Source organism: Carcharodon carcharias, chromosome 4, assembly GCF_017639515.1.
Source record: "Carcharodon carcharias isolate sCarCar2 chromosome 4, sCarCar2.pri, whole genome shotgun sequence".
Lineage (NCBI taxonomy): Eukaryota > Metazoa > Chordata > Chondrichthyes > Lamniformes > Lamnidae > Carcharodon > Carcharodon carcharias.
Window position 1 is genome coordinate 175206157 of NC_054470.1, and position 11057 is coordinate 175217213.

The 11057-nt window shown below is 42.4% G+C and overlaps 1 non-coding gene across 1 annotated transcript; it reads left to right on the forward strand.

Moving 5' to 3' along the window:
* Positions 1 to 586: 586 nt before the first annotated feature.
* On the forward strand, positions 587 to 836 carry LOC121277539. The gene has a single exon (XR_005942910.1). It is a non-coding gene; the product is annotated as a small nucleolar RNA SNORA53 (small nucleolar RNA).
* The last annotated feature ends 10221 nt before the right edge of the window (positions 837 to 11057 follow it).

Consider the following 11057-nt stretch of genomic DNA (forward strand, 5'->3'; position numbering starts at 1 on the left):
AGACCTTGACCGCATTTTAATTGAGTTCAATGGAAAAGGATGTAAGGTCAGTGTTTAAAGAGTGCTATCACCTGATTCTCCAATGTCATCAACCCTACGCCAAAATTTAAAATTAGCCTGCAGGATTTTACATACCACCAGCTCTCATCATGAAATTGAAGTCAAATACATTTTATAATTTGCTAGTGCTGAAAGATTGACCAAGGAAGGTCTCAGGGTGAGGTAAAAACCAAGCCAATTCTCTAAAGCCCTTCAAAGAAGGGAACCTGCCATTCCGATCTAGTCTGTCTTACACGCGAGTCTAGTCCTGCTGTATCTGGTAAACCTAACCCTCTCAAATGGCCTAGTGAGCCCCTGAATTGCTAAGAGAATTGTCACGGCTGTGGTTCAATAGAAGATCCTCAATCAGGGCAATAAAATCAGCCAGTGTTGCCCACATCCTGAGACCAAGTAGCTTTCAGTGCTACTTTTATTTTGCAGCTATAATAAAATAGATTTGTACAACTGATATTAACACAAATTATTTGAGTTTGTAAATTTGAATGCTAGTGGTTGGAGATTTGTTTGGGACAGTTTTTAAAGAAAACACATACCACTTAGATCCACCTTTGGGATGTATCTGTTCTGCCTTGCTGGTAGATCTCTGCACCCTGGTGTTGGGTTCTCCAGTGGGCTGGCAGGTGACATTCATCAACTTGTGGTTATACAGTCAAAGGTACTTGAGTCATTGGCATGTTAAAGTAATATACCTGCACGTTAGCCCCTCAGTTCTGATGTGAACAACCCGTTACTCCAGGCTGTTGCTGCCATCAGGACTTTGCTGCTATGTGGACACGTTTATCAAAATCCATCTGGTTTAAATATTGCAATGAAGTCTGTTTTTAAGGCAGGAAAAGGGGGCTTTCCACCTTTTCACCTGTCCTCACTATGCATGCTTAGCTGAGAGCCCAGAACAATAAACACAGCAGCTTTCAAGGGAGGTGGTGGTGTCGTGGCATTGCCACTGGCCTGGTATGCTAGAGACCCAGGATAATGCTCTGGTGGACCTAGGTTCAAATCCTACCATGACAGACGGTGAAATTTGAATTCAATAAAAATCTAGAACTGAAAGTCTGATGATGACAATGAAACCATTGCTGTGTGAAAAAAAACAATCTGGTTCATTAATGTCCTTTAGGGAAGGAAATCTACTGTCCTTACCTGGTCTGGCCTACATATGACTCCAGACCCATAGCAATGCCTTTAAAAAATAAAATGCCCTCTGAAGAAGGGCAATGAGGGATAGGCAATAAATGCTGGCCTAGCCAATGATACTCACATCTCATCAATGAATTAAAAAAAAGCTCAGCAGGTATTCTCTTTTGACAAATTGTTGACTTTGCTTGATTGACATTTTTAAGTGGTTCTCAAATGGTTCTTTCTGTCCTTTCTGTAATCTCTATTGTCAATGTGTCAATGTTTGTTTGGACAAGATTAAGATGGGTGAAGTGTTTGAAGACTTTGTCATTGTTACTTCAATGGTCTGGCTGATTGACACTTTTATATGGGTGTAGGAACAGCAGTTTCTTTTTCAAAGAACACTTCTGAATGGGTGTTTATTTTTCTCAACAGTTCCAGACTCATCATTATTATTATTACATGGCTCATTGGTTAAGTACATAGTTCTTACTGGGTGAATGGGTTTGGAAGGGGCATGAGTTGGCATGGAGGACACGAGGGGAAATGAGAATGGGTGGGGGGTGAGGAGGAGTGAGGGGTGAGGGATAGAGAGCCTAGCTGCTTTTATTACAACTGAGACAAAATCCGAGTGAACCAAGGCGAGCCTTCTAACCAGCCTGCCTTGGAACTCGCCTGCCCTCGTGGCCACCTAGGATCTGCTTTCAGAGTGGGTAGGCCTGACTCCATCCCGCACCCACCTTGATATTCAGTGTCCTTTAAACTGAAGCGTGTCTGCCAAGTCAGGAAATTTCCCAACTTGAGATATCCGCCTCAGTTAGCAAAAGCCATTTTGTCACGTGGATGCAGTAAGTATTAGAGTCAGAGTCCCCAGGTCTGATTTTAAGTTGGGATCGTGTGACGTATAAGCGTCAAAGAGGGTGACAATCTACATGGCCCCATATTTTGAGGCCTAGCAGATTTTAACTCCTGTGCTGCACTCAAATGAATCAACTTGGAATTCCACCCACATTCAGTGGGAATCACTACTTGGTTGGTAGGTGGGGATAGGCAGAAGGAAGCCACTTCAGGAGGCTAGAAGCAAATGGTCCATGGCATTAGCCAAGTTTCAGTCAGGGTTGAGGGTTCTCTATGCTAAACTACATAAAGGTTGTTATGGCCAGCTGGGTGTCATAGGAAATAGGAGCAGGACTAGGCTATTTGGCCTTCTGAGTATTCATATGGCTAAGCAAAGTAGGAAAACTTTCTGGGGGATTTAAGGCTGTGGTTCGTATCTGATCATACTATGATATGAACACATTGGTCGTGTTTATTTTAAATCCTGCATATTTAGACTATTTAGACTTCGTTCTTGAACTGGATTTGCAAGGTTCCAATATTTTGTATGAGATTGTTGCCTCCACCTTCAGAAGATTTGTAACGAAGTGTCCTTTTTAATTTGTGATAGCCCAACAAGCATCAATTAAAATCAGTTCCTAAGATCGAGTTCCTCAGTTACGAGCATATGCTGCACTGCCTAGTACTGTATACGCATAATTGCACATGACTAATAATCAATTAAGAAGCCATCTGTCCAGAGAGACTAAGAGGATCCAGTTTCATTTGATGAGCACCTTATCTTCTTGGCCTTAGAATCATAGAGTGCAGAAGGAGACCATTCAGTCCATCATACCTGTGTGAATTTTTTGAAAGAATTATCCAATTAGTCCCATTCCCCTGCTCTTTAACCATAGCCCAGTAAGCTTTTTATTCTCAAGTAGTTATCCAATTCCTTTAGAAAGCTACTAATTTTTCAGAGATTGCATATTTCAATCTGGATGACATTACAATCCTTATAGAAACATAAGAAATAGGAGCAGAAGTACATCATATGACCCCTTGAGTCTGCTCTCCCACACAATAAGATTATGGCTTATCTTCAACCTTATCTCCACTTTCCTACCTGATCCCAATATGCCTTAGGGTCTAAATATCTATTGATCTCAGTTTTAAATACACTCAATGATTGAGCATCCACAGCCATCTTGGGTAGAGAATCACAGAGATTTACAACCTCTGAATGAAGGAACCTCTCCTCATCTCAGCCCTAAATTGCCTAATCCTGAGACTATGTTCCTTAGTTCTTGATGCTCCAGCCAGGGAAAACAGCCCTCTCAGAATCAATGAGATTACCTCTCATTCTTCTAAATTGCAGAGAGTATAGTCCATTCTACTCAATGTCCGCTCAAATGACAACACTCTCACCCCAGGAATCAATCTCCGTGAATCTTCATTGCACCTCCTTTAGGACAAGTATATCCTTCCTTATGTAGGGACACCAACTATGTACACTATAGCGTTTGTGGTGTTTCTCATTTTGCATTCCCTTTTCTTCCGTGTGCACAGAGCCTGAGACCTTGAGTAAAAAAGCTGTACGATTATAGAAAGACTTTGAGAGTAGGAAGCATTTCTGCCCAACTGAACATCGTGAATGTTTGTAATGGGTTTCTCAGTTAACATGGTTAGCGTTTTGCCAATCAATACTTTTAATAGAGTTGGATGAACACCTGTTTAAGTATTAGATTGAGACTCATGAGGGAGACACATCCATCCAAATAATCAAATCCTGAAATGCTGGGAACATAAATCTTTTATAGTAGGTAGGTTAACTGGCCAAGAATGTGAAGGTTAGATTCTTATCATCACCACCTAGAATTACAATGAATTTACAGCACAGAAGCAGGACTTTTGCCAACGGGTTTATGTTGTTGTTTATAATCCACACCTAGGTTTTAACCTGGTGAAGAAGGTTGCCTGCTTGTAACTCTTTTGAGTACAAACACGTTTCCATCTGTTCCTATTCAGATGAAGTTACATTGTTTCACAGTTTGCCATTGTGAGATTTGAACTCTTGATCTTGGGGTTACAAGACCAGTACCATAACCACTTGGCTATTTAGACCAAGCCCCGTTACCTGCTTGTAACTCTTTCGAGTACAAACCCATTTCCATCTGTTTCAGATGAAGTTACATTGTTTCATAGTTTGCCATTGTCAGATTTGAACTCTTGATCTTGGGGTTACAAACCCAGTACCATAACCACTTGGTTACTTAGGCCAAGCCCTGTTGCCTGCTTGTAACTCTTTCGAGTACAAACACGTTTCCATCTGTTCCTATTCAGATGAAGTTACATTGTTTGCCATTGTGAGATTTGAACTCTTGATCACTTGATTTTGGGGTTACAAGCCCAGTACCATAACCACTTAGCTATTTAGGCCAAGCGTTAAGAAAATGTAACTCTTTCGAGTACAAACCCGTTTCCATCTGTTTCAGATGAAGTTACATTGTTTCATAGTTTGCCATTGTCAGATTTGAACTCTTGATAATCTTTTAAATGAAAACCAAATCAACAAAATTGGGATAAATCAGGCACAGCCCCTAATTCAGGTCAGCTGTAAAACCAAGGACAAAAATTTAAAGGAACCTTACAAATTTTAAGTCAAAATGTGATTAAAGGGATCATCAAAACACACCAGTCCCCGCGGTGCCCACCGAGCACAGAAGGCCTTGAGAGTACCAGCAGACATTGCATGCTCCCTCTCCAGGGACATCCGGCCACGAACGTAGCTGTGGAAGAGGGACAAACAATCGGGCAGGACTCCCCTGTCGATCACCCACTGCCTGGACCTGTTAATGGCCAACTTGGCCAGGCCCAGGAGCAGGTTCACCTCCTTCCTGACCCCCTTCTGCACCAGGTGCCCATAGATCAGGAGCAAAGATGTTGTAACTCTTTTGAGTACAAACCTGTTTCCATCTGTTTCAGATGAAGTTACATTGTTTCATAGTTTACCAGTGTGAGATTTGAACTCTTGATAATCTTTTAAATCCACATTGACCATGTCAGCTGTAACTCTTTCGAGTACAAACCCATTTCCATCTGTTTCAGATGAAGTTACATTGTTTCATAGTTTGCCATTGTGAGATTTGAACTCTTGATACTCTTTTGAGTAAACCTGTTTCCATCTGTTTCAGATGAAGTTACATTGTTTCATAGTTTGCCATTGTGAGATTTGAACTCTTGATACTCTTTTGAGTAAACCTGTTTCCATCTGTTTCAGATGAAGTTACATTGTTTCATAGTTTTGCCATTGTGAGATTTGAACTCTTGATACTCTTTCGAGTACAAACCTGTTTCCATCTGTTTCAGATGAAGTTACATGTTTCATAGTTTGCCATTGTGAGATTTGAACTCTTGATCTTGGGGTTACAAACCCAGTACCATAACCACTTGGCTATTTAGGCCAAGCTAAATGAACTCTTGATCTTGGGGTTACAAGACCAGTAACTCTTTCGAGTACAAACCCGTTTCCATCTGTTTCAGATGAAGTTACATTGTTTCATAGTTTGCCATTGTGAGATTTGAACTCTTGATCTTGGGGTTACAAGCCCAGTACCATAACCACTTGGCTATTTAGGTCAAGCAAATAGTTTTGTAGTGTAACTCTTTCGAGTACAAACCCATTTCCATCTGTTTCAGATGAAGTTACATTGTTTCATAGTTTGCCATTGTGAGATTTGAACTCTTGATCTTGGGGTTACAAACCCAGTACCATAACCACTTGGCTATTTAGGCCAAGTCCTGTTACCTCCTTGTAGAACCAGCCCAAATTCTGCTCAATTGATATCAATAGAACAAGAATCAGGTGGGATCGATAAAGGACAAGTGATTTGCTCTGTCAAGTTACTAGCCAACTAATAAAGATGGTTATCTATCCAAGGTGATGCAGATTCTGCTGCTTTCCTTAAGTTATGCTAGGAGAGAATAGGGAGGCAGGGGCAGAAAAAGAGCAAGAAATTGTGAAGACGTCTTTTCTGGAAATTAAATGGACTGGATAGAATCCATGATCAAACAAATTCTGCGTGGTCTTTGGCAGGAGCAATCTTGATGAACTAAATGGCCTATTGTTGTTTCATGCTTTTTTATGTCACTATCGCTACAGTCACTTAAAAAAGGGTTCTCCACCTTGAATCAAATTTGGATTCTTCTTCCAAGTCCCTTAAAGATTAATGTAAAACTCCTGATAAAGCTTCTTGTACAACTCCAGTAAATTGGACCCATTTCTCACTACTGTGGGTTATTTCATGACCAATAATGTACGTCACTGTGCACTTCATTTGAGACAGTTGCTTTACACCTGGCAAGCCACAATTACTTTTGGAAACAAGAAATTTGTGCTGGAAGCTGATTTTTTTTTTCGTTGTTCTGTTCAGAAGTAAGGTTTTCAGATACTTTGTCAAATGGCAAACAAGTGAGGGGAAAATATAATCCCTTCCATATAAGAAAGCCTACGGGCAGGATTTTTATCTTGTCAGGCGGGTGTGCGCCCAACCCGAGTGAGAGTAAAATAGTACGCAATGACATCGGGTGAGCATTCCGACATCATGGTGCACTCTCGCGATATTTCGCTTGGCCAGCACGCTGCTGCCTCTTGCGCGTGAAAGACGACAGCGCACCCCCAACAATTGAGCGGCCTATTAAGGCCATTAATGAATTAATTGATTCAAATTTTTCGATGCCTGTCCAACAGTTCAGTTGGCAGGCTGGCGAAAAGGCCAAGCGGCCTTTGCATTTTTGGCGAAAGCTCACCCAGAAGTGGGATGAGGTTTCGACCAGTGGTTTTAAAAAAGAAAAATTGAAACTCATATTTAAGAGGTCCTTGATCATGTGACAGAGTCACGTGATGAGACATGTTTTCATTATTTTTCATATCTTTATTTTTACATTCTGTGTCTCAGGGAGCTTTCATTGCGCGCACCCGCGCACGTGTGCGAACTTCAACGCTCCCCCTCCTCCCGTCCCCACACCGGCAGCGCTGAGCGCTGCAGCACATGTTCCACGCTGGCTGGACGTTAATTGACCAGCCAGCATGAAATCGATGTCAGGGCCTGATCAGCTTCGAGACCACTCCAGGGCTTGCCCGCCACGCCCACCTGATGAGGGCAAAATTCTGCCCCATGTTACATCCTACTAAGATTAAGAAACTGTGAGAGAAGAGAACTCAATGCTTGTGCAGATATATGGTGTTAAATCTTAAAATCATAGTATTGTACAGCACATGAGGAGGCCAGTCAGCTCATCATGTCTGTGCCAGCTCACTGAACGAGTTAAGAATGGATTACCGTACAATCCGACACACTGCATAGTACAACTTGTATGTTGCCCACTTGGCTTTGCACCCAACCAGCAATGCAACTGTGTGCTTTGTATGTAGAAAGGCTGAATTTATAACTTTGTCCTGTTCTATGGCTTTGTGGGTGATAAGCAGGATGGATAGAAGCATAAAAGTCAGTACAAAGCCCATTTGGTCACATGGCACTGTCTGCTACTGAAGGATATCTTCAAGGCTAATGGTATTAAATTAAAGGGAAGAACGAACAATGCAATCAGCAATGTAATGATGAAAGAGCAGGATTAAATCAAAGTGATCAAAGAGTCCAAAAGGGACCTCATCCTTTGATTGGGCTTTTTATAGCCTTCTGGTCTCAACATTGAGTTCAAAAATTTCAGACCATAATCTCTGCTGCCACCCCCATAATTTGTTCTTTTTTTTGCATGTGACGGTATTAATGTTTTTCATTGTTTCACTTTGGGGTGACAGTTCTTCATCATTCTGCCATTCATACCTCCTCTGGACCCATCTTTTATTTCTTAACTTGTACTATTACCACTCCCTTTGGTTCTGCCCCACCAACTCTTCTGTCATGTCATGTCTCCCATCTTCCACCTTATCACAGAGGTTTCCTTTTATTTCCACCCTCCCCCTTTTCACCTCCTTAAAACCTGTTATATTTCTAACTTATCCCAGTTCTGATGAAAGGTCACATCCTGAAATCTTACTATGTCTGTCTCTCTCTCTCTCTCTCTCTCTCTCTCTCCCTCCACAGATGCTGCCAGGCCTCCTGCATATTTCCAGCATTTTCTGATTTTATTTTGAGTAATTTATCTTCCAAAAAGAATGGCACAGTGGTTCTATATAGATTTCCTTGTAGCACCATTTGTATGGAGAGTGTGGGAAGACTTAAAAGAGGAGGGCCCTGGGAGGTGGTGGTGTAGTGGTATTGTTACCAAACTAATAGTCCAGAGACAAAAACAAAAATAGCTGGAAAAACTCAGCAGGTCTGACAGCATCTGTGGAGAGGAAGACAGTTAACATTTCGAGTCCATATGACTCTTCATCAGAACTAAAGTTTTGTTTAGAACTGTAGTTTATATGGGTTATATGGATTTCAACAAAGCCTTTGACAAGGTCCCACATGGGAGACTTATAAAGAAGGCAAATGCACATGGAATACAGGGTAATTTGATAAGGTGGATTCAAAATTAGCTTAGTTATAGGAGACAGAGGGTGATGAAAGAAGACTGCTTTAGTGACAGGAAGCCAGTGTCCAGTGGCGTACCACAAGGATCTGTGCTGGGTCCCCTGTTATTTGTCATTTATATAAACGACATGTATGACTATGTGGGGGGTAGGATTAGTAAGTTTTTGGATGACACAAAGATTGGCCGGGTGGTTAACAGTGAGGATGAGTGTCTTGGGCTACAGGAAGATATAGACGGGATGGTCAAATGGGCAGATAAGTGGCAGGATGGAATTTAACCCTGAAAAGTGTGAGGTGATACACTTTGGAAGGAGTAATTTGACAAGGAAGTATTCAATGAACGGCATGACACTAGGAAGTTCTGGGGAACAAAGGGACTTTGGTGTGTGTGTCCATAGATCTTTGAAGGCAGAGGGCATGTTAGTGGGGTGGTGAAAAAGGCATATGGGACACTTGCCTTTATCAATTGAGGCATAGATTTAAAAAGTAGGGAGGTCATGTTGGAGTTGTATAGAACCTTGTTGAGGCCACAGCTGGAGTACTGTGTGCAGTTCTGGTTGCCACATTATAGGAAGGATGTGATTGCACTAGAGGGGATGCAGAGGAGATTCACCAGGATGTTGCCTGGGATGAAATATTTAAGTTATAATGAGAGGTTAGATAGACTTGGGTTGTTTTCGTTACAGCAGAGAAGGCTGAGGGGCGACCTGATCAAGATGCACAAGATTATGAGGGGCATGGACAGGGTGAATAGGGAGCAGCTGTTCCCCTTAGTTGAAGGGTCAGTCACAAGAGGACATAAGTTCAAGGTGAGGGGCAGGAGGTTTAGGGAGATGTGAGGAAAAACTTTTTTACCCAGAGGGTGGTGACGGTCTGGAATGCACTGCCTGGGAGGGTGGTGGAGGCGGGTTGCTTGACATCTTTTAAAAAGTACCTGGATGATCACTTGGCATATCATAACATTCAAGGCTATGGGCCAAGTACTGGTAAATGGGACTAGGTAGGTAGGTCAGGTGTTTCTCACGTGTTGATGCAGACTCGATGGGCCAACGGGCCTCTTCTGCACTGTGCGATTCTGTGATTCTGATTAAAGAAAAATAGAAATGAAGTGAAATAAATACTGTTTGAGGGAGGTGGGATAGGTAGAGCTGGATAGAGGGCCAGTGATAGGTGGAGGCAAAGAAGAGATTGCCGAAGATGTCATCGACAAAAGGACAAAGGGGTGTTGACGATGGTGATATTAGCTAAAGGATGTGTTAATGGTGATATTAAGCGTAGAAAGCAGGATGAGCAAGTTACAGATGGCCCTACCGGGGGTGGGTAAGGGGAAGGGATTGAAATATGCTAAAAGGTGGAGATAAAACAATGGATGGAAATAAATTTTAAAATAATAATAGAAATAGGTGGGAAAAGGTAAATATATTTAAAAAATACTAGGTGACCGCTTTGAGGAACACCTTCAGTCTGTCTGCAAGCATGACCCAGACCTCCCTGTTGCTTGCCATTTCAATGCACCACCCTGCTCTCATGCCCACATGTCCATCCTTGACCTGCTGCAATGTTCCAGTGAAGCTCAACACAAACTGGAGGAACAGCACGTCATCTTCCGATTAGGCACTTTACAGCCTTCCGGACTTAATATTGAGTTCAACAACTTCAGATCATGAACTCTCTCCTCCATCCCCACCCCTTTTACGATCCCTCTTTTTTTCCTATAATTTATATATTTTAAAAATATATTTATAATGAATTTGACATTCTGCTCTTTCTCTCTTTCACTTGCATGGCAAGGTTGTCAACCTTAGAAGGGAGCAAAGCTGTATTAGCGGGGCATGGGGTGGGGGTGGGGGTGTGTGAGGTGCAGGGCAGGCAACTTTCATTGCCTGATGGCCTACAGTGGAGATGGTACTGAGCATCATGGGGCTGGCTGTAATAGAACTCATAGCAATCAGCATTGCGAGAACATTCAGAATTATGGTATGTTACTGCATTTATGCCCCTTCTCAACTCCAACTTTAACCTCATCTTGCTAAGTGGCATGATGTGCAACCTGCAGATGATGTGACCATAGGCCTCTCATTTTTTAAATTCATTCATGGGACGTGGGCTTCGCTGGCCGGGCCAGCATTTATTGCCCATCCCTGATTGCCCTTGAGAAGGTGGTGGTGAGCTGCCTTCTTGAACCGCTGCAGTCCATGTGGTGTAGGTACACCCACAGTGATGTTAGGGAAGTAGTTCTAGGATTTTGACACAGCGACAGTGAAGGAATGGTGATATATTTCCAAGCCAGGATGGCAAGTGGCTTGAAGGGGAACATCCTTGTCCTTCTACATGGTAGAGGTCGTGGGTTTGGAAGGTGTTGTTGAAGAAGACTTGCTGAGTTCCTGCAGAGCATCTTGTAGATGGTACACGCTGCTGCCAGTGTGCGTCAATGACAGAGGGAGTGAATGTTTATGGATGTGGTGCCAAGCAAATGGGCTGCTTTGTTTTGATGGTGTTAAGCTTCTTTAGTGTTGTTGGAGC